We start from the raw sequence: 24,915 nt of genomic DNA on the forward strand, positions 1-24,915 counted from the left end.
AGTCATTTCAGATGTTCATGTAGCAATTAGTCATTACTCACAGCACGGATAGCGGTGCCTTTTGAGCACTCCCCGATACTTGTCTGACAGCCAATGTTGCAATGCATAAAGGCTGCTTTACACACAACGATATTGCTAGCGATCTCGTTAGCGATGTGACACGCCAGATCGCAGATACGATTTGCCGAGATCGCTCATAGGTCGTTTTGTGACCGGCGCTACAAAAAAAAAAACTACCTATGTGCGATCTCGGCAAATCGTATCTGCGATCTGGCGTGTCACATCGCTAACTATATCGCTAGCAATATCGTGTGTAAAGCAGCCTTAACTGAAGAGCATCCCTATGCGACTGCACAGGTTGCACTAATGGCATGTTTGCCCGTGCTAATTAAACACATCTGCTCGTAAATTGGTTAAAAAAAAAAGAAAAAGTTAATAGAGATGAGCAAACTGTTCCGTGCTCGGTAATTGTAACAAGTATTTTGATGCTCTGGACTCATTTACTGAATATATTGGAAGTCCATGTAGATCTTGAGCATTATTCTGGAAAATCTTCCGGGGGACAAAAAAAAAAATGCTTACGTTCTGCATGGACTTCCATTATACTCGGTAATTGTAACGAGAATTTTGATGCTCGATACTCATTTACCGAGCACCGAACAGTTTGCTCACCTCCACTTTTTTTTTTTTTTTTTTTTTTTTCCATCATCACATCATTAAAATAGATGTAGTCATTTAAGAAGTACACCTTGTCCTACAACACAAAAGACAAGCCCTGACACTGCTGTATCGACAGGAAGGAAAGGGAAAAAAAAAAAAAAAGTTGCGTCTCGGATAAAAGGATAAAAATATTAAGACGTAGAACACGGAAAATTGCCCAGTCACGAAGGCGGCATGGTCTTTCCAGACCCTGAAGTAGAATAGGGAAGGAGTTAAGAAATAAATAATAAAGATTATACTCTCCTTCCACCACAGCTCTCTGCCATTGCCTCTGGTCTGTCACTGACCAGGCCTCATACGGGGCGCGGTGCACGTTTCTACAACAGTACAGAATATGTCTACTTTTATTTGCTTCCTGATTATCTTTGGAGTAATGGCTTGTTCCTGGCAGAGTGGTCTTCCAGCCCATGTTGATACAGTTCTCGTTTCACTGCGGATAACTGCACAATCTTACCAGCTTCCACCAGCATTTTCACCAGGTCTTTTTTGCTTTTGTTCTTTGGTTGTTATTTATGATGGTCATGTCTGACCAAAGCACGTTCATCTCTGGTACACAGAATTATATATGTGTATATGTATGTATATATAATTTGTATGTACGTGTGTATGTACATTACAGACAAAGTTTGGACACACCTTCTCATTCAAAGAGTTTTCATGACTCTGAAAATTGTAGATTCACATTGAAGGCATCAAAACTATGAATTAACACAAGTGGAATGAAATACTTAACAAAAAAGTGTGAAACAACTGAAAATGTCTTATATTCTAGGTTCTTCAAAGTAAGCCACCTTTTGCTTTGATTACTACTTTGCACACTCTTGGCATTCTCTTGATGAGCTTCAAGAGGTAGTCACCGGAAATGTTTTTCACTTCACAGGTGTGCCCTGTCAGGTTTAATAAGTGGGATTTCTTGCATTATAATTGGGGTTCGGACCATCAGTTGTGGTGTTCAGAAGTCTGGTGGATACACAGCTCATAGTCCTACTGAATAGATTGTTAGCTGCTTTTTTTTCTTGCCATAGAATTTGTATTAAGTAAAGAAAAACGAATGGCCATCATTACTTTAAGAAATGAAGGTCAGTCAATTGGAAAAATTGGGAAAACTTTGAAAGTGTCCCCAAGTGCAGTGGCAAAAACCATCAAACGCTACAAAGAAACTGACTCACATGAGGACCTCCCCAGGAAAGGAAGACAAAGAGTCACCTCTGCTGCGGAGGATAAGTTTATCCCAGTCACCAGCCTCAAAAATCAGGTTAACAGCAGCTCAGATTAGAGACCGGTCAATGCCATACAGAGTTCTAGCAGCAGACACATCTCTAGAACAACTGTTAGGCTGGAAACACATTTATGCGTGTAAAATCGGTCCGACTTGCCTGAAAAAAAAACTCGGCCGACTTTAGTTCACGTTAGGTCAGTGTGCAATGCAAGTGGGATGCTTTTTTTAATTATTTAATGACTAGCAGAGCGTATGCAATGCCTGTTTGATACATATGGGATCCCTTTTTACTATGTCATCTGCCATTCAGCAGAGCTGTATAGTCGCAGACAGCAGACACCGAGCCGCACGATCAGAATGAAGTCAGATTAACTTCACCCGACTTCGTTGTCATACCGCGGCTCTGTGTCGTGTCCTGATTAGCGGTCACCCTTGAAGGACTCACCGGTGACCGCTAATCCCCTGAGTGACTGAAATGAGCAGCGCGATTAGCACTGCCGTCACTCAGGCTACCCGCGGCTAGCTGGATCCTCCACCAGAGACCGCAACTCACCTGTGACCTCATCGCTGTCACTCTGGCGACTTGCTGTCACTGTTAAATGATCCAGCGGTGGCCGCAAGTAACCTGAGTGACATCATCGCCCCAGTTGCTGTGTGGAGCTGTCAGGAGCGGCGGTGGTGTTCTGCACCTCTTGTCACCTTCATGTAGCAGAGCTGGAAGCGACGTGGGACCTCCGTGGATTACGCCAGAGCTGGAGGGGTTTTTGGGGCTTAGTAAAGTGGTGAACAAGGGTATTTGTTCGTGTTTATTATTGCAAATAAAGGATTTTTTCACTGTGTGTGTTAACTGTAAAATACCGGTTAATCATTGGGGGTGTCTCATAGACGCCTGCAATGATTAATCTAGGACTTAGTGGCAGCTATGGGCTGCTGCCATTAACTCCTTATTACCCCGTTTGCCAATGCACCAAACAGGAAGAGCCGGGTACAGTCCCAGAACTGTTGCATCTAATGGATGCGGCAATTCTGGACGGCTGCTGGCTGTTATTGTTAGGCTGGGGGGCTCCCCATCCTGAGAATACCAGCCTTCAGCCGTGTGGCTTTACCCTGGCTGGTATTAAAATTGGGGGAACCGCACGCCGTGTTTTTTTTTTTTTTTTTTTTTTTTTTTTAATTTATTTTAATGCATGATAGAGACCGGCCCACCGGCAGCTGTGATTGGTTGCAGTGAGACAGCTGTCACTCATCTTGGGGGCGTGTCTGACTGCAACAAATCATAGGCGCCGGTGGGCGGGTAAAGCAGGGAATACGAGATTGAATAATGAGCGGCCGGCATTTTCAAAAGAGGAGAAGCTGCCGGAGCAGTGTGAACGCCGTGCAGCGTCGCGCTGATGATTGGGGATCGGTGAGTATGAGAGAGGGGGGGAAAGAAATAGACTGACATGGATAGAGAGCGAGACCGACAGAGAATAGAGACCGAGAGGGAGGGACCGACTGACAGAGATAGAGATTGACCAACATTGAGACCTCACTCATTTCCAGTACTTTGTGACACATGCGATAAATGTATTAAACGGATGTCCCTAGGATGGTGTGAATGCCGGTCCGTGTGACATCCTTTTTTTTCACGCTCCCATAGTGTTGCATTGGAGAGACACACGAGAAACTCTTCAAATAGCAGCTTGCTGCGATTTTTATTTATTTTTTTTTTTACCTCCGTTCGATTTGGAGTGAGAAAAACGCAGATGAGAGCTCATTCATTGAATAACGTGTCCGAATGCAATGCGAACTTTTCTCGCATTGCACTACTGCGAGAAACTCGCAAGTGAGAAGCCGGCCTTAAGAGGAGACTTTGTGCAGCAGCCTTCATGGTAAAATAGCTGCTAGGAAACCACTGCTAAGGACAGGCAACAAGCAGAAGAGACTTGTTTGGGCTAAAGAACACAAGGAATGGACATTAGACCAGTGGAAATCTGTGCTTTGGTCTGATGAGTCCAAATTTGAGACCTTCGGATCAAACCACCGTGTCTTTGTAGAAAAGGTGAACGGATGGACTCTACATGGCTGGTTCCCACCGTGAAGCATGGAGGAGGAGGTGTGATGGTGTGGGGGGCTTTGCTGGTGACACTGTTGGGGATTTATTCAAAATTGAAGGCATACAGAACCAGCATGGCTACCACAGCATCTTGCAGCGGCGTGCTATTCCATCCGGTTTGCGTTTAGTTGGACCATTTATTTTTCAACTGGACAATGACCCCAAACACACCTCCAGGCTGTGTAAGGGCTATTTGACTAAGAAGGAGAGTGATGGGGTGCTACACCAGATGACCTGGCCTCCACAGTCACCAGACCTGAACCCAATCGAGATGGTTTGGGGGTGAGCTGGACCGCAGAGTGAAGGCAAAAAGGCCAACAAGTGCTAAGCATCTCTGGGAACTCCTTCAAAACTGTTGGAAAACCATTTCCGGTGACTACCTCTTGAGGCTCATCAAGAGAATGGCAAGAGTGTGCAAAGCAGTAATCAAAGTAAAAGGTGGCTACTTTGAAGAACCTAGAATATAAGACATATTTTCAGTTGTTTCACACTTTTTCAAGTATTTCATTCCACATGTGTTAATTCATAGTTTTGTGTATGTGTGTGTGTATATGTATATACACACACACACGTATGTATATATATGTGTATGTGTATGTGTGTGTATATATATATATATATATGTATGTATATATATATGTATGTATATATATATGTATGTGTATATATATATATATATATATATATATATATATATATATATATATATATATATATATATATATATATATATATATATATATATATATATATATATATATATATATATATATATATATATATATATATATAATATATGTATATAATATATGTATGTGTGTGTATATATATATATATATATATATATATAAAATATGTATGTGTGTGATAAATATTAACCCTTTCCCAGCCCTCAGCAGCTAGCTAACCCACACTTTGCTGTATCGAATAAGCACAAATTCACCAGAATAGCTGAAGTTTCCTGGAAATTGTTATCAAATGTGATTTCATCACAAATCAATTTTGCTCATCTCTTTTAACAACGCTACTCAGCATCTTATGCATGTTATATCTAGAATTTTAGATAAGAAAGTTGCTGTTCCGGAATGAACATAGACTGTGCCTTGTCGCTGTTCCCAGGAGCGTTCTCAATCATTGATTTGTTTGCTGTGATAGTTTAATATACTGTATTACCTATTTTTTTTTCCTTTTTTTAGATAAGCTGATCAGAGCCCAGCTGTTCTCCGGTTTCACTGTCTATAAACATCCTTTGAAGTCCCCTGGAGACTCCGACCGTGGCCGCACTTCTGACAGCAAGATGCATTTTCTGGTCATCTGTGAAGGATAGTCGTCACCCAGACATGGAGTCTTGTCACAGAGCTGACATATGGGGATCTCAAGGACATTAAAGCCAGAAATAGATCTGCTCTGTTACTTTATAGAAAGGGCGTAGGAACAGCAAACCACCACAAACTTAATTTATTAAAATTCTACTTTTTTTTTTTTTTTTTTGTTTTAAACTACAGAAAAAAAAAATGAATCTTGCTGCTGCGTAGTTTACAGGTAATAGACTAAAGCTATGAAACCTAACACTATGAGACAAAAGTATTTAATTGTAACCTACAAAAAAAACTCTCAAAAAGCATCATGAAGTTCTTATGTCAACAAGTCATAAATTACTGCAAAAGTTTCTTTCTGCACAAAATGTTTCTTTTCTGAAATCTTTACCAAAGGAAACTGTAGTTTCAACTCTTAAAACTATTTATTTAATAAACGGCTTTAGGATTTTTTTTTTATTTTATGTAAATCCTAATGTGAATTTTATGTATTCACTAATGTAAATGAAAGTTTTTCAAACTTTTGTTTGGTGTCTGTTTGTTTTTTTTTTTTTTTTTTTTGCCCCCTAAAGTTAGTAAAAAAAAGTTTTATTTTTAGATGCTTTTTAGTTTGGGTTTTTTTTTCTTTTGGATGTTATTTTATACTAATATATATTTATGGTCAATTTATATGTGCCTAAAGGCACAAAATGTTCCAATGTCACATTTTGTGCTGCCAGTGCAGTGCGGTTAGACGGTGAATTTGGTAATGACATGGGTTCCATGGGCAAAGATGGCCGTGTGCCACTGCTAGATCACCATAGGTGAGTGGATGCTACCGTAACAAGCAAGTCAGGACTGGTTGGATTTTTGTAACTTGCTGGTCACAGTTCCTTGCGGGTGGCAATGTAACGCGAGTCTCCTGCATTATGTAGCCGTGTACCAGCAGCACAGAGAGGGACATGTGTAGTTGTTGTCTAGCCCTAGACTAAGGGGTACTTTGCACACTGCGACATTGCTACTGCGATATCGTCGGGGTCAAATCGAAAGTGACGCACATCCGGTGCCGGTAACGACGTCACAACATGTAAAGCCTAGATGCGCCAATAAACTATCGCAAAAGCGTCAATCGTTGATCTGTGTAACGTCGGTCATTTTCATAATGTCGCTCCAATAGGCGATACGATGTTGTTCCTCGTTCCTGTGGCAGCAAACATCGCTGTGTGTGACACCGCAGGAGCGAGGAACATCTCCTTACCTGCCTCCACCGGCAAAGCGGAAGGAAGGAGGTGGGCAGGATGTTACGTCCCGCTCATCTCCGCCCCTCCGCTTCTATTGGCCGCCTGCCGTGTGATGTCGCTGTGACTCTGCACAATCCGCCCCCTTAGGAAGGAGGCTGGTCGCCGGCCAGAGCGACGTCGCAGGCCAGGTAAGTGCGTGTGAAGCTGCCGTAGCGATAATGTTCGCTACGGCAGCTATCACAAGATATCGCATGTGCAACGGGGGCGGGTACAATCGCGCTCAGCATCGCTAGCGATATCGCAATGTGCAAAGTACCCCTTAATGTAACACCCTTGAAGACAGCACTCCAGTTCTCCTAACATGGTTTAGTAAATACTTGCGTTCCCCAATTATAGGACATCTTTGTTTTCAGAACTACTGTGTTTTCCCGAAAATAAGACAGATTCTTATATTATTTGCTCCAAAAGATGTGTTAAGACTTATTTTTACATGAACAACAATCTACCGTATTTTTCATTTTGTAAGATGCATTGGATTAGAAGACTCACCCCAAATTTAGAGAAAAAAAGGGGGTGTAATATGGGTAACGGCACATAACACCAATACCACAACAATGGAAAACTTGCTACATCATATATTAACACTAACACAAAACACAAAGCAAGATAATTTACAAAGGTTTTTCTTCAAAAAACTTTATTAACAATTGTTTATACATCTATAAAACATTCGAATGGACCACCCAAGTGATGGATGGAAAAAATTCACATGGGGAACACGGCACCTATGGTGAAAATGTCACTCTACTCCACTCCACTATGTCAAATCTCACTCCTGGACAAAGCACGGTAGCTGCGAAACACGTGTCCATGTTCGTGGGGGCCGTCGCACCGATACTCTGGTTGGATATACTATAACTGGTAATGTGATATGTGGCTTATATATTATATTCTGCTGTCTCTATATATAATTATTCACACCTGATAGACAGGAAAAAAAAAAAAAAGAGTTCAGCACTCCTGGCTACACTGAGACTACACTGAGAGTAATACCCGCAGCATGAAATTACCAGCTGGAACAGAGAGCTGGGACATGAAAAAAAAATAGGGGGTGCCAATAACAGGCCATAAAGGTACGGTCTACCAAATCCTAGAAGGAAGAGAGGCACTCAACCCGAAGAAGCACTATTCTAAGCTTGAAACGGCAGCCATCGTCCTCGCTTCCCGCATCCTCTCCCTAGCCTCGTATGTCTACATGAAATAAAGGGCATTGCATTTTATTTTAGGTGAGTGCCCCTCTTCCTTCTAGGATTTGATGGGGGGGGGGTAATATGGGGTCTGTCTTATAATCCGATCATCCGCACACGCACCACCTCCGGACGCCATTTTCCTTAAAGGAGTTGTCCGACATAACTCAAAAAATTTTGGTAAGCTAATCTGTGCTGTATTGTCATATAAAACATCCCTACATTGTTATTTTTTGTTTTCTAACTTTTGTTCCTCTTGAATTATCCCTTTATTCTCTGCAGCTCTTTGTTTACCGTATTTTTCGGACTATAAGACGCACCGGACCATAAGACTCACCCTGGTTTTAGAGGAGGCAAATAGGAAAATTTTTAACTAAATAAATGTGGTCATGACACTGTTATGGGGCGAGGATCTGCTGCTGACACTGTTATGGGGGTAATGTCCCCATATTCTCTACTAAGGTACCCCATTCTGGTAACGATCCTCCTGCCTTGTATATGATCCTGCTCATATAGCCCCATCCATCCTGCTCATAATATCCCCCAATCCTGGTATATGGCCTGTATCCTATGGCACAGAAAAAAAATAAACGTTTATACTCGCCTTCCCTCACTCCCTGCAGCACCGATCATCTTCCTCGCTGTCTCAGCTGCAGCGCCGTTGAGTGGAGCAGTCACCGTTGTCTGCAGCATCGCGATGTCTTCCTGTCTGTGCCGGTCAGCTGATCTGTGTGGACACTAGCGGCGCGCACAGCGATGACGTCATCGCTGTGCTCACCGCTCTCTACACAGATCAGCTGACCGGCACAGACTGGAAGACATCGCGATGCTGCAGGGGGACTGCTCCACACACGGTGACGGGTGAGCACACTGATTCACTGCACTCCGCGCTGATAATGATGCACAGGGAGCAGTGAATACAGCCACACATGATCACTCTAGGCTGCAGTTGCCAGGGGTGATCATGCGCGTCGGCTGTTAATTATGCTCACCCCGCCCACCTGTCAGCGCCGGCTTCACCGCTGAAAGATGGTGCGGGAGGATGGGCGTGCATATGTAATGAGCGGGCCCATGTGGTCATGGCAGGCGCTGTTGCAGCCTGCTCGTGCCCCCGATGACCCGCTCCACCGCAGCACCCTCCTTCCCCGCAGCCACAATGTTCTCATCTAACCTCCTGACAGCAGCGCTCATTATCCCTGCGGCTGCCCACACTGCAGTGTGAGAAACTGCTGATACTGCAGTGCTGTGTGGAAACTGCTGATACTGCAGTGTGGGCAGCCACGGGGCTGGCAGGCAGCGGGACACAGACTGCACGGGCAGTGATGAGAAGCAGCGCTGCGCTCCCTTTCATCAGTGCTTTCAAATGTATCGGCATCTATGATGCAGATACATTTGAATGTGCGATCCTGAGCAGGGGCCCCGGTGCTGGCGGTGACACCGCGGCAGCTGCCGCCAGGCTCCTCCCCTCAGCTCACAAACCTCACAGCAGTGCCGTGGGAGGGTGTAGGGACTCCACGCAGTGTGCCGCCCAGTAGGGCTGCAACATGCTGATCCCAGATTTGCATGTCAACATGGTCCTGCCCATGTTGACATGAAGTGACCAGAAGCAGCAAAATCGCGGCAGGAGCGGTCACATGACCACTCTGAGGCGGGGAAGAGGGGCTGAGAGCAGGGCAGGTAAGTGGTCACTATCTACTTACCTGCCCCAATGTAGCCCAATAGGGAAATGATAAAAAAAAAAGTCAAAATAAGCCAGATAACCCCTTTAAGTCCGCTTCAGGGAGCTCAATGGGGGCCGGAGGCAGTGTTTGCGCAGATGAGATCTTGAGCCGAGTCTCCAGGCACCATTATTTAAAGCCTGCACCGCTGCCATTTTCAGAATGTCAGACGCACATATCGTACCCCAACCCAGAGGGAGGAAATGTGCCTCTTATAATCCGAAAAAATATGATACTTTAATTCTTGAAAAAAAGTCAATATTTATTCAAATACAGTGGAACCTTGGATTACGAGCATAATTGGTTCCGGGAGTGCGCTCTTCAACCAAGTTACTCTTATATCAAAGCCAATTTTCCCATAGGAAATAATTGAAACGCAGACAATTCGTTCCACAACCCAAAAATATTTACTGTATTTATACAAACTTATTACAGTAATGCAAAATAATGTCCTGTATTCATATATAATTATTACAGTGACTAATACAACATACTGTACAGTACAACCATATAAAAAAATTAAACTGCATGTTCGCTTATAATAGAATTGTTGGTGTGCGGGAGGTACAGTATAAGCAATTGGTTAATAAGCAAGTACAATACTGTATCCACAAATGGAAATTGATAGATATGCTATATAGTATATACTGTGTACAGTATACAGTATATATGTACAGAAAGTTACCTCCAGAGCAGGTCAGAGCGCGGTGAAAGGATGGAACCAGAAGTGTGCACGGTGAGTATTTGCTCTTATTGCAAATCATTGCTCTTAAACCAAGTTACAAACTTTTAGAAAGCTTTACTTGTCTTGCAAAAAGCTCTCCAACCAAGTTACTCTTAATCCAAGGTTCCACTGTATACTCATGACCCAAGTCCGACCAAAGCCTTTGCTCTCCTGTTTCAGGCCTTTTGGCGATTCAGTTGGTCTTTTCCACATTCCACTATTATCAAGTGTAGCAGGTGACGCCCCCTGGGAATGTAATGGGTTCTGGAGTGGAGTGACTCTATCAGGACTATCCAATGCGTGTGAATGTGAGAGCCGGACACGTGCAACCTTTATTGCTTTGTGTCATCTCGTGGGGTCTTTTGAGTGCTGTTCTTTTGGGGGTGTCTGCTTAACTTGGTGAAGGGTCAAACTGTCTTTCATTCTATTCCTAACTGATTTTACTGTTTTACATATATTGTTGCCTGGACACTTCAAATTGTCTTTTTTTTTTTTTTTTGGTGGGGGGAACTTACTTTGAGCATCCTGAAAAAATCCTGCTAGCGCTTTTTTTTTTTTTCTTTTTCTTTTTAAGGATCTTTCTCATTTTGGTGGAAATAGTATGCTGATCCTTCTGAAAATTTCTATATAAACTCCCTAATAGACGGTTTTTTTTTGGGGGGGGGGGGGTGCACTTTCACTGTCAATCCCTGTCACAGCGCGAACTGTTGTAGACTGGTTTCATATATTCACAGTCTGTGTGCAAACCACCATGTGTGCATCGGCGCAGGTTTCCTAACATGAACTTAACAGCGTCATAAACATATTTGCAGATGTGAAGTTTAGGGCAGGAGACTTGCAGACCGACTGGACATTGTAGTCTGGCTATAGTGATCAAGTGTGACACTAGCCTCAAGACTGTGGAGTGAAACTGTGATGCCCTGACAAAATCAGGTTGTCACAGGAGACTGCATCCATCTTCTGGATGCAGGAGTCCCTCCTCCTTGGCCTACCAACACAACCCCCCACACACACAGGTACATACACCAGCCACAAAAGCCTAGTCACCCCCCCCCCCAGGACAATAGGGACACACCAGTGGGCGGGGCCAGGCAGATGGTGACGCCTACCTAGGGCTCTTGAGGTGTCAGGGGAGGGAACAAGTCAAATAAGCTTAGACAGAGGAAGTGAGAGGAGTGAAGTGGTAGTCGGGGGTTTTAGCTCCCGGACTACTTGAGCTGACTAGATAGCAGACGGCAGAGCAGGGCCACAGGTGACGGAGATCCGGTTGTGGGAGACCTTAAGTGGACCGGGGCAGGGTTGTAGCCCGCTGGTGCCAACAGCGGGAATCCGGTTCGGAGGTCGTGCACAGTCTGGGTACCTGGACCCCAGGGTGAGAACAGCTGCAAGCACCTTGTCAATTAGCCAGCAGGGGACAAGATTCCAAGTCTTGTCCCACTAGTAGCCCAGATAGAGCGAGACGGAAGCCCAACGTGGGGGATCAGGCGTCTGCAAGTGCCTGCAAAAATCCCAAGGGTCAGCTCTCTCGGGCAACAGCTCCCACAGCAAAGACACCGGGAGTGGACTTTTCCTGTTTCATGCGGACTAGTCAACACACGTGACACCAAACTAGAGTGTAGGAGGAAGGGCCCCTGTTCTGTTCACCGGTGTGCGGGACCCGAGCACACCCCTCCGGAGGCTACCGGCATCCGGCACTTGGTTTACTACTTGGACTCTGTGACTTATTCAAAAACAGTGAGTACACCGGTATCATCCGGTCCAGCCTGAAGACTGTGTCCCAGCATTCCACTCCACCTACACCTGTTCCCTGGGACAGCACCTCCCCTACCCGTGGAGGGGATACCATCCTGCTGTCCCGCTCCATCAGCCCCGGGTGCCCCATACCAAGGCAGTGGCGGTGTCACCAACTATCACCGCAACCCACGGGTGGCGTGACTGACAAACTCTCCCCTGTAAATATACCCTTTATTAAGTTGTGGGTGACGGGCTGCTGCACGAGCCACATCCACGATCCTGGATCAGAGAGTCTCGAGTAGCCCCCCTGGTCTGTGCCCCCGCCCACGGCAAATCCTCTTTTGAAATGAGATTGGCAACTCTTAGTGGTCCTTTTTTATTTAGAAATTTAGTAGCAATATTCGAGCAATGTCAGTGGTTTTATAAAAATGCATTCAAGATATGGTTCTATTTGAATATAAGTCTTTTCTACCTTAAAATAGAGCAGGAAAAATTCTTAAAAATTAAAATAATAAAGCTTAGTTATTGAACATTATTTTTTTTTTTTTTTTTTTTTTTACATGTACCATATTTTGTACGTCACTAAAAGGCACAACTCCAGCATAGACAGCAGAAAATAGAACCTATTTCCTGTTGACTAAAACTTCTATACTTGTGTAGAATGGAGTTATCAATATCACAAACTTAAATGCAGTAGGGAATAATAAAGAGATAAGAGATGCTGTGTGTGTGTGTGTGTGTGTGTGTGTGTGTGTGTGTGTGTGTGTATTTTACACACGTGGATTCATAGCATACAAATTATACACACTCTGCACTGCTCACATGTATACACACAACTGCTTCATGCAGACACAGCTGTGCTACAACATCAGCACACACAAACACTGACTATTCACATAACCTGGAAGGTCCTTTAGCTAGCTAGGATCTGTAGCATCCATACAGCTTTATTGATGAGCAGATTCTGGTATCTTTCTCCTGCCCTGCACCGATCAGATAGTTCAGTATTGGACTGCAGCAGACAGAACTGTGGCGCTGCTTGCTTTACTCTATGATCAGGAAGGACGCACGTGCTTTTCAGCAAGGTTTTTTGTTTTCTTGCTAAAAAGTGCATCTTAGTCCAAAAAAATACTGTACAAGTGCATCTGACTAAATTAGAATATCATCGAAAAGTTAATTTATTTCTGTCATTCAATACAAAAAGGGAAATGCATATATTATATAGTCATTACACACAGAGGGATCTATTCCTATATATTATATAGAGTCATTACACACAGAGCGGTATATATCGTATAGAGTCATTACACACAGAGGGATCTATTTCACGTGTTTATTTCTGGTAATGTTGATGATTATGGCTTACAGCCAATGAAAACCCAAAAATCATCTCAAAGTTAAAATAATTACCACAAAACACCAAAGAGAAAGGCTTCCTTAGCATTTAAAATAGTCCCTTAGTCTGGTTCAGTAGGCTACAACTGAAAAGTATGTACAATAAATGCACTCAATACTTGGTCATGGCTCCTTTTGCATGAATTACTGCATGAATGCAGCGTGGCATGGAGGCGATCAGCCTGTGGCACTGATGAGGTGTTATGTAAGCCCAGGTTGCTTTGATAGCAGCCTTCAGCTCATCTGCATTGTTGGATTTGGTGTCTCTCATCTTCCTCTTGACAATACTCCATAGATTCTCTATGGGGTTTAGGTCAGGCGAGTTTCCTGGCCAATCAAGCACAGTGATACTGTGGTTATTAAACCAGGTATTGGTACGTTCGGCAGTGTGGACAGGTGCCAGGTCCTGCTGGAAAATGAAATTTCCATCTCCATAAAGCTTGTCGGCAGAGGGAAGTATGAAGTGCTCTAAAATTTCCTGGTAGACGGCTGCGCTGACTTTGGTCTTGATAAAAAACAGTGGGCCTACACCAGCAGATGACATGGCTCCCCAAACCATCACTGATTTTGGAAACTTCGCACTAGACCTCAAGCAGGTTGGATTGTGGCCTCTCCACTCTTCCTCCAGACTCTGGGACTGCGATTTCCAAATGAAATGCAAAATTTACTTTCATCTGAAAACAACACCTTGGACCTCTGAGCAATAGTCCAGTTCTTTTTCTCCTTGGCCAAGGTAAGACGCTTCTGGCGTTGTGTATTGGCCATCAGTGGCTTGTCACAAGGAGTGTGACAGTTGTAGCCCATGTCCTGGATACGTCTGTGTGTGGTGGCTCTTGAAGCACTGACTCCAGCAGCAGTCCACTCCTTGTGAATCTCCCCCAAATTTTTGAATGGCCTTTTCTTCACAATCCTTTTCAGGGCTGTAGTTATTCCGGTTGCTTGTGCACCTTTTTCTACCACACTTTTTCCTTCCACGCAACCTTCCATTAATATGCTTGGATACAGCACTCTGTGAACAGCCAGCTTTTTTAGCAGTGAACTTTCGTGGCTTACCCTCCTTGTGGAGTGTGTCAATGACTGCCTTCTGGACATCTGTCAAGTCAGCAGTCTTCCCCATAAATGCGTAGCCTACTGAACCAGGCTTAGCAAGCCTTTGCAGGTGTTTTGTGGTAATTTATTATAATTTTCTGAGATAATGACTTTTGGGGTTTCATTAGCTGTAAGCCATAATCATCAACATTAATAGAAATAAACACTTGAAAAAGATCTCTCTGTGTGTAATGACTCTATATAATATATAGGAATAGATCCCTCTGTGTGTAATGACTCTATATAATGTATAGGAATAGATCCCTCTGTGTGTAATGACTCTATATAATATATAGGAATAGATCCCTCTGTGTGTAATGACTATAATATATAGAAATAGATCCCTCTGTGTGTAATGACTCTATATAATATATAGGAATAGATCCCTCTGTGTGTAATGACTCTATATAATATATAGGAATAGATCCCTCTGTGTGTAATGACTGTATATAATATATGCGTTTCCCTTTTTGTATTGAATTACTGAAAAAAATTGACTTTTTGAGGATATTCTAATTTATTGAGATGTACTTGTATGTAGTTGGTAAAGATTACATACTGAAATTATGTGCTGTGAATGTTACAATGTGTCTGGCAAACCATTTTACTTTTGGGCTTTCTCAAAGCTGCCATTTAGGTGGGAGGGGAACTTTGGAAGCAATTTTTATGAGAAAAAAGACTCTTGGTGTTTTTATGCCGCCTAAACCAAAGTTTTGGAAAGTGATTGGAACTTAAGCTTCTTAAGAAATCTTGGAGCTGGAGACGTCATTGGTGCAACCTGTTCAGCTCCACAGGGGCCCAAGAGGTCAGGGGGCCCATTTCTACCTCCAAATCAGGTACAATTTTGCATTTTTATTAGTTCTTGGGCTGCACAGGGCCGATATATTGTTCTTGCACAGGGGGCCTTTTTTGTCTGTGTCCGCCATTGATGAATCTGAGGCATAATAATCCTGCAGGCTCTGAATCAAGACCAACATACAAAGTATCAGTCTTGTTGAATTTATCTTAGAGGAGATAAAGATATATTAAAGGAATAAAAAGTTGCACGAACGGAATAGCCGTACAAATAACAGGTAGGGCTAGTGTAAGAAGGTGAAATTCATGTGTATCTAATCTGTGTACTGGTAAACAGTGGATTAGTCATGCAGGATAAGAAGATGGGTTTTTTTACTTTAAAAAAAAAAATCCCTATTAGTTCCATTTTGGTTTTTCATGACCAAGACATAATTGGGTGAAGCTCTGACCACTGAAGGTGAAGCTATGATAACAGCCGAAAGTGGCTCAGCTAGATTGTTTCTATGAATCCAAAACAAGTATTAGGTGTTACTGTATCAGCGGAGATCCATTCCATGGGTCGGAGTTGGTCAAAGTTAAATGTTTTAATCATGAATTGATGAACATTTTGAGATTTTTTTGCAAATCGGACGGCAGTAACACTGACATATTGCACTTTCTATTTACTCAGTATTTCTGGTGCAACTTTCATAATGATAGTGATGATAATAATATTGTAAGAGGGTTATGTTACTTGTGGAGACACGGGGGTCAGTGGGTGCTCTCGTCCGCTGATCCGGCCGCCTTTAGAAAGACCGCATGGCCCAGGGCTTATCCCAACTGAACGCGCGATCTCCTTAACTGTGGGCGAAACACTTCTCAGACAACACAGGATGAGGGAATCACAATATTTAGACTTTATTGGATCTCCAAACAATTAACAACACATAACCAGCAAACCCACAGAATGTAAACGGCAACAATTTCTCACCCTTCCGCTGGCTCACCAGGGATTAGAATGTCCGTGCCTCAGAGCTTCCAGGGCTACTTACTCCAAACCAGCAGCACCCCGCTTTCGGCGGGTACCCACCGAGAATTGAATAACGCCGGATTTAGGAAGCTGGCTGAGGACCGTAAAGCTGTAGTCAGGTGACTGGATTGTCCCAAGCTGGATTTCTTCCTTAGGTAGTCCTTGATATCTCAGCCGAATCCTGGCATTCGTTGCTGAAGTCCATGTAGTATTATAATCCAGGTTCGGTTATGGCTTGCCAATCGGATCCGCAGATCCTAGATTGGTATCATGTAGCATGAGTCTCTCCGGGCAATGGACAGTCCTCCTTCTTATACCCTTGAGCTCTCCATTCAGACCATTGGGGGTCTTCACAATTGGTGGATAACACTGGACTCTTATTGGCTAGATTTCAAGCCATATACAAAATATCCCTAGTAGTAATGGTCTCTGGCAGAGACAGCTAAGTTATATGGCATCTAGCAATACAATGGGAGGTTTGCATAATTGATTTGTCTGGGTATCTGACCTTCACTGGCCAAGGCAATTACATGAGTCAACAAGAACTTTAACACTAGACTCCTAAAAGTCTTGTAGAAACAATGAGAGGCTTATCCCCTGTTTACAAACTATCATCATGTCTGGCTGAATTTTAAGAAACTTAACCCATGCTAGGCACTGACAGAGTCCATGTCGTCACATTACTATAGGCAGTAATTGGCCACCACAGCCTTTGAACATCTTTATGTGACATTGCACCAGTTTGTAAACAGTGAGCAGGAAGGAATGGGGCTAGTTATACCTATATACGCAAAGCAGGGAGAGGTTAAAGACCGTCGCTGGGACAGAGAATAGCTGATCGGCGGTGGTGTGGGGTGTTGGACTCCGGCTGATCAGACGTTGATGACCTATCCTAAGGACAGGCTGTCAATGTCAAAGTAGTGTACAACCTCTTTAAATACTAAGACGTAGATGAATCAGAAATACCAAGGATGCAATTACAGATCAGATTTTAAATTTTTTTTTAATATATTTCAGTGGCCTTTTGTAATGTGCTATAATTTATACAATCAGTGCAACAAAATAGAAGAAAAAAAGGAAGACGACGACATTTTCAGAAATGTACGGAGGTCAGAAATATTCAGGAACTCACGTGGATTTTTGCACAGGACATCTCCGTTGTCACATGATGGTGCAGAACTGGATTGATTACAAGAAGGAAAATAAATGTTCTATATGCAAAGCTCTTCTAATACCTAATCTGCTAAAACGGAATGCATTTTGTACAGTTACTATATTTGAATATATCTTCATGTATTATTCCGTCTCGCTCTTTGTCTCCAGATTAACAGAGAGCACCGAGATGACTACAAATTAGAAGATATGCATCTCTGATCTTTATGATGTCACTACTTGTGAATGTTGGAAAGACGGAAGAAAAGAAAATAGATTGAAGATTGCGCTAGTCTGTAAAATCAGTGTAATATATTTTTAATATGGTGCTTTAATATGGATGGGATTTATAGCAATCTCAGCCATTTTGTTTTTTTTTTTTGTTTTTTTGTTTTTTTTACTCATTTCAATTTCTCTTGCGTTTTATGTGCAGATTGTCCTCAGAATTGCATTAGGTGCAGAAAATCCAGAGGTTAAGGCCTCCTTCATACGTCAGTGATTCCGGTACATATGACGTCCGTTTTCATACGTACCAAGGGCACGGACATACGCAGACCCATTAAAATCAATGGATCTGTGCACACATCTGTGTTTTCTCATGGATGCGTGTCTGTGTGATCCACACGGCGACATGTCCGTTTTTCTCCAGCATCACGGGTGTCACTAAGACCACACTGATGTGACCTGTACCGGAGAAAGCACGTGTCTTTGAAATAAAATTATTTTCTATACTCACCTGTCTCCAGCGATGCTGTGTTCGACACTGCTGTCACTTGCTTCCGGACCTGCTCATTATGTTTATGAATATTCACTGCACCATGGACCCGGAAGCAGCAGCAGCACCGGAGACAGCAGCGCCGGGGACAGGTGAGTAAAAAGTTCCTGCTGTCCATGTGCTATGACAGATCGCACACGCTGAACACACGGAACACATATACGCACCCACACCACGGACTGTGAAAAAACGAATGGTTTTTATCACAGACGTGTGTGAAAGGGGCCGAAAAAAAGCGTGCAATCTGCACATGACTGTAGCAATAAAGTTGTGTAAAAGCCAAATACCTGTACTAGCAAGTATCAAAAACAAAGCAGCTTTATTTAAGGCGTGACATACCAAAAGAGCCAAAAAAACACAGCAAAACAAAAACGATGCAAAATAAAGGGCTAAAAGATGCAACTAGCCTAATTTAAATAATAGGTGCAGAAATAATGTACAAATTCTGCAACATCAAAAACTGACCAACTACTCATCATGGGAGCGTAGGCTTAGTTCACTTGTCCATGTTTCCAGTACATGTTGTATCCGTTTTTTCACGGATACCACATGTACCCTTTAGAAGCTATGGGGCTAGTTACATGTCCGTATTTTTATACAGCTCGTCTGTGCGTATAAAACACGCGGAAACGTCCATTTTGTTCTAGCAGCACAGGTGACAATTGTCAATACAAGTCTATGGGTCTGTGAAAAACACGTACAACACACAAATGGCATCTATGTACCATCCATGTGCTGTACGTTTTGTAACGCCTGATTGGAACCACAGACTCAGACTGGCTGTAAGGGGAGTCTAGAGAAAAGCCGCTCACAAAGCAGGACCCCAAGAACTCTGCAACCCTTTAACCCCTATACAGGGATTTGGAATTACACAGAGCCTCAGAGATCACTACCTGTGGTAGGCTGTAGTCCGTGGTTGTCAGGCAGGGTCAAAAACCAGGAGATGCTAAACAGGAACAGAATCAGCAGGCAAGGGCGTAGTGAGGAGACAAAGCAGAGGTCAAATTCGGAACTGGCAGCAAGGTACAAAAACGACAGGCAGGAGGGTAGTCAAACAACAAGCAAAGGTCAGCGCACAGGAATCAAAATACAAACAGCACATGAACCAGGAGTACAGAACTATCTCTGGCAGTGGTCATATGACAGGAGGGGGAATAAGAAGGGTGTGGTGTCTTTCCATTGGCTGCAGGTGAATGTTGACAACTTCAGCTGGAAGACACACGCCACCTACAGTCAGCCAGAGGTACTGCAGGTTCTAGGGAAACCCAGCCTAGTGGATGAGCGGAGCCTGTGCTCCGCAGAGCCACGTGCACCGACTCCTCCCATCACCAGCACTATCCATGGTGGGAACATGGCGTCGTCTGCCGATCGGAGCAGAAGTTGCAGGAGCGGACTCTGGTGGGGATGTGACACATTTTTAACATTGAAAGTATTGGAGAAGCTTTGCAATATCTTTATTTCTTTAGCCATACCGGAAAAACATGGATGACACATTGGCACACTGAGGGAAACACGGATGACAATGGTACCATTTTTTTCACATACGTGTTTTATATGCATGTGTGAAGGGGCCTAATACAGTAAAATTCTCCTTAGTTTTTCATGACATTTAGTTTGTGTTAATTGGAAATATCTGGTTTTCTCTTTTCTGTTGTGACATACGCAAACTCTTGACGATAAAGGAACCAGACAGAAGATGAATCAATACTTTCGATATGTGGTGCTGGAGAAGAATGTATCAATAGAATGGATGGCAAAAAGAACAAAAAAATCAATTTTGGAACAAATAAAACCACAAACAAGATATGTCACTTGAATCAAGGATCACCAAGCTACGACTTGCCTACTTTGGACTCATCATACAGAGAGAGCAATCACCGGAGCAGGATATCATGGTTGGAAGAATAGAAGGAAAAAGGCGAAGAGGAAGACCAGTAACCTGATGGCTTGATACTATCAAGATAACAGTGGAGAAGACCCTGGTGGACCTATCTTGGCTTGCACAAAATCGATCTTCCTACAGAGTGTTCATTCATCAAGTCTCCATGGCTCAAGATCAAGCTGAAGGCCGTTAAAGAAATATAGGGATTGGGTTTGGGTCACAAATCCGCAACTCATGATTCACAGACTGGACTGATCCAAATTCAATTGCCTCATATCTGCTTATCTGAGTGCTTAGTTTGGGTCAAATGACTTGTGATTAGTCTGTACTTGGATTTTAATTTGCAGCGAGGTGCAAACTGCATTAAATCTAATTCATACATCTGTGATATTTCTTATTTGTGGAAAAGATAAATTCATCAGTTTGCTGAATCCTTGTTTAGTCAGTCTGTCAGATTTTACCATCAGTATTAAAGGGAACCTGTCAGGTGCAATATGCACCCAGAACCCCGAGCAGTTCTGGGTGCATATTGCTAATCCCTGCCCAACTGTCCCTGTATACTCTAGCATAGATAAAGAGATCTATAGAAAATGTATTTCTAAAGATCTTTTATCGTATGCTAATGAGCGCGGGGACTAGTCCACTGGGCATTACTTCCCTTGCTAGTCAGCCCTATTTGCATGTTAGTACGTCCCTGCTAACATGCTAATGAATGCGCAGCATCACAGGATGATCTCACTCATCTCTCATCCGCCATTGGCGTCCGACGCTGGATTTCGGCTCAGTGCACATGACCCCCGGAAGTTCAGTTATGCGCACTATGAAGCCGGGTTTACGTGTCCTGGCTTCAAACTGAAGTAGTGCGCATGACCCAAACTCCAGGCTCATGCGCACTGAGCCAAAATCCAGCGTCAGACGCCAATGAGTGAGATGATCCTCTGACACTGCACATTCATTAGCATGTTAGCCCAACCACAGGGACGTACTAACATGCAAATGGGGGTGACTAGCCAAGGGAAGTAACGCCCAGGGGACTAGTCCCTGCACTCATTAGCATACGATATAAGATCTTTAGAAATACTTTATCTATGCTAGTGTATACAGGGACTGTCTGGCAGGGATTAGCAATATGCACCCAGAACTGCTCGTGGTTCTGGGTACATATTGGACCTGACAGGTTCCCTTTAAATAGGTTTTCTCTTATGCAGAAAAGAAACGGATGGAGTTTTCTCAATTTTCTCCCAGCAAACGGTTAGTGAAAAAAATAGACACTAGAATGCAACTATGTCATCGTGCGCTGCCCAAGTTTTTCAAGGACCCATAAAATTGTTTGGACTAGTTCAGATTGACATGCCTGTTTTTATTTTCGGACTCTGCAAAAAAAACCCAAAAAAAAACAAAAAAAAACAGACATGTGAACAGACTCATAGTTTATAATGGATACAGATTCTGCCTTTGCAAAACACGGAATATGGATATCTAAATCAATCCTTAGAGCTCATTCACACGTGACTGTTTTATGTCGTATGTGTACCGTCCGTTTTTTAGACTAAACACAGACACATTCGTCTCAATTAGCGTAATATATTCAAATGTGAGGTGGTTTTTGTGTTTTATTTTTTATTAGATTACTGTTTTCCTCCAAAAAAACAATAAACAATACAATAAAACAAAAAATAAAATGTTCACATTTTTGAATCAGCCATCCAAGCAAATGAATGAGACGAGTGTGACAAATAAACAAAACAGAAATCTTTTTCACTGTGTGGTTAATAGATGATTTGAATTTATTTATTTTTGTTTGAGAAAAACAGTTGGCACACTGATTGTAAAAACAAACGGACCAAAAATCGATCAAGCACACTGGAAAAAATAATATAGGACCATTTTTATGGGGTTAATATTATCCATAGTTGCTCATCTCCCAAGACCTCATAGAAGCACCTGCTTCCTGATCTTCCTTCCTTCCTTCTACCTTCCTTTTCCTTTGCTGATGATTAAAGGTCGGTGATGTCATCAGACGACCCCTGTACCGTTCTCTCTGGCTCTCTTGCAAACATCTGGTCTGGTCTTTTTTGGAGTAAAATATAGATGCGAAATCTGGACGATAAAGCAACCAGACAGAAGAAGAATCAGTACTTTCGAAATGTGGTGCTGGAGAAGGATGTATTAATATAATGGATGGCAAGAAGAACAAACAAATCAGTTTTGGAACAAATCAAGCCAGACATGTCACTGGAAGCAAGGATCACCAAGCTACGACTTGCCTATTTTGGCTACGACGTGCCTACAATGGAGCAATCACTGGAGAAGGACATCATAGTTGGAAGAATAGAAGGAAAAAGGCGAAGAGGAAGGATAGTTCAAAAGACTCAAATATATGTAGCAAATGAAAAACAAAAAAAATAAATTAGCACTGCATATCATGGACATCGCAGACCAATTTTGTTATACAAAATACTGGAATTTCCCTATAACTAGTGCCATGAGTGCCCCATATGAGCAACATCCATCTATGAAAGAAAAAAATACATTCACCACCTCTGATCACTAATAGAGATGAGCGAACTTTAGGCTCGGCGCTCGGGGTTCGGGCTCGGAATATGACGTGAAAATCAGCCAGGTGAGTATCGCGCTGTGCTGGTGTCTGAGTGATGCCCTGCATTGTGCGCACTGTGGGTTCTGTTTCCTTGGCTCAAATTAGACTTACATTCAGTGTACTATGATGTGTAGTTCACGGAAAATGAAAAAAAAAACACTGCCCACACACCTCTGTAAATGTTTTGCTATGGGCCAAAAGCAAAACATTTCCGTAGGTGTGTGGGTGGTGCTTTTATTTTTTTTTCTTCATTCTCCGTGAACTACACATCTTAGCACAATGAATGTAAGCCTAATTTGAGCCAAAGAAACAGTATTTGCAGTGCGAACAATGCAGGGCAGCACTCAGACACACCAGCACAGCGCGATACTCACCTGGCTGATTTTCACATCATATTCCGAGCCTGAGCACCAAGCGTAAAGTTCACTTATCTCTATTAGTGATCGGAGGTGGTGAATGTATTTTTTTCTTTTGTAGATGGATGTTGCTCATATGGGCCACTCATGGCACCAGCACAGAGCGATACTCACCTGGCTGATTTTCACAGCATTTTCCGAACTCCGAGCTCCGAGCCTGAGGTTCGCCAATCTCTACGTCCACTAACCTATCTCTACAGAAAGTGACTAAATAGCTGACAAAGAAGCTGCACACAGAGGGCACAGTCCTCAATGATAACGCCCCACAAGAGAGGTGCATAGTGCATTAGAAAATCATGAAAGATCTGTGCAACATTTGTTTGTAAAAAAAAATATTTTGAATTGCAAAAAAAAACAAAAACAGACTTTTTCTTTTTTTAGTATTTGTGTCAATTTTACCTATGCATGTGTATGCAAAAAAAACCCCCAAAAACTAGGGGAGGTTTTCTAAAGTGGGTTTTACACGCTACAAGATCGCTACAGCTATCTTGTTGGGGTCACGGATTTTGTGACGCACATCCGGCCGCTGTAGCGATGCCGTTGCGTGTGACACCTATGAGCGATTTTGGATCGTCGCAAAAACGTGCAAAATCGCTCATCGGCGACATGGGAGTCCATTCTCAAATATCGTTACTGCAGCAGTAACGAAGTTGTTCCTCGTTCCTGTGGCAGCACACAATCACTCCGTGTGACACCTTTACCTTGACACCATTACCTGCCTCCCGGCCGCAATGTGGAAGGAAGAAGGAGGGCGGGATGTTCGTCCTGCTCATCTCCGCCCCTCCGCTTCTATTGGGCGATGGTTCAGTGACGCTGCTGTGACGTTGCTGAGACGCTGAACGAACCACCCCCTTAGAAAGGAGGTGGTTCGCCGGTCACAGCGATGTCGCAGGGAAGGTAAGTCCGTGTGACGGGTCTGGGCGATGTTGTGCGACACGGACAGAGATTTTCCCGTGTCGCACAACAGATGGGGGCCGGTACGCACGATGGCGATATCGGTAACGATATCGCAGTGTGTAAAGCGGCCTTAAGGCTATTTTCACACAGAATATTTTACAGGCATGATTTGTTTTTAAAGCATTCCCTTAAAAATCCTTCTCAAAAACACTTTGAAAACTCTCCCCATTCCAAATCCACTTTGTTCATATGAGTAATTTTCTGATTGTTTTTTCTCTTTCCTGAAAAACATTTTGGAAAAACATGTGGTGGGAAAAAAACCCTACATCTTACTTTTTTGAAGCAGATTCTGTAGGAAACGTCTTCAAAGTAGGTACTGTCATATTAAATGACTGCAAAAGCCACTTCAGGGAAAAAATAATTTTTCTGGAAAAAGTCCAAGCAAAGAAGTACTTTTTAAAAAAGAATTGTTTCCTATAGCTGTTTTTGCTTGGAAAACTTTTCGGATTGGTGTCCCTCATAAACTTCCGTGTGGCTGGCTATGGAGGAGTAGAGACGCACGTCTGCTAAGCTCCCAGCCTGGGCCGACAGAATAGCAAAAAAAAACAGAGTATCACAGCACCCAGATCAACACCTATTGGCGCAAAAAGAAAGAAGGAAGCACCTACCAGCACGGCGAGAGCAGTGGAGCCCCTATCACAGGACATCTCCCGCTTCATGTCAGGAGCGGGCCCTGCAGATCAGCGTGGATCCGGACCCATAATGGCGATGCAGGCAGGCAGCGAGAATGAGGAACAACAACCGCCGACAGCTACGTCCGTAATCAAAAATAGACTCGGGCACACAGAAAAGGTAAGAGTCTGAAACAATGCTTCTTTTGAATTTCAGTAGACTTTTTTATTGATGCAAAGGA

General features: G+C 43.1%; 1 protein-coding gene across 1 annotated transcript in view; it reads left to right on the forward strand.

The window, feature by feature from the left end:
* Window positions 1-5,875, forward strand: part of PWWP2B (PWWP domain containing 2B) — a 68,732-nt gene extending 62,857 nt beyond the window's left edge. Inside the window, exon 3 of the mRNA XM_075352260.1 lies at window positions 5,231-5,875. The gene's annotated coding sequence lies outside the window, so the exon portion shown is untranslated. The remainder of the gene's footprint in view (window positions 1-5,230) is intronic.
* The last annotated feature ends 19,040 nt before the right edge of the window (window positions 5,876-24,915 follow it).

This window comes from Anomaloglossus baeobatrachus, chromosome 5 (genome assembly GCF_048569485.1).
Source record: "Anomaloglossus baeobatrachus isolate aAnoBae1 chromosome 5, aAnoBae1.hap1, whole genome shotgun sequence".
Lineage (NCBI taxonomy): Eukaryota > Metazoa > Chordata > Amphibia > Anura > Aromobatidae > Anomaloglossus > Anomaloglossus baeobatrachus.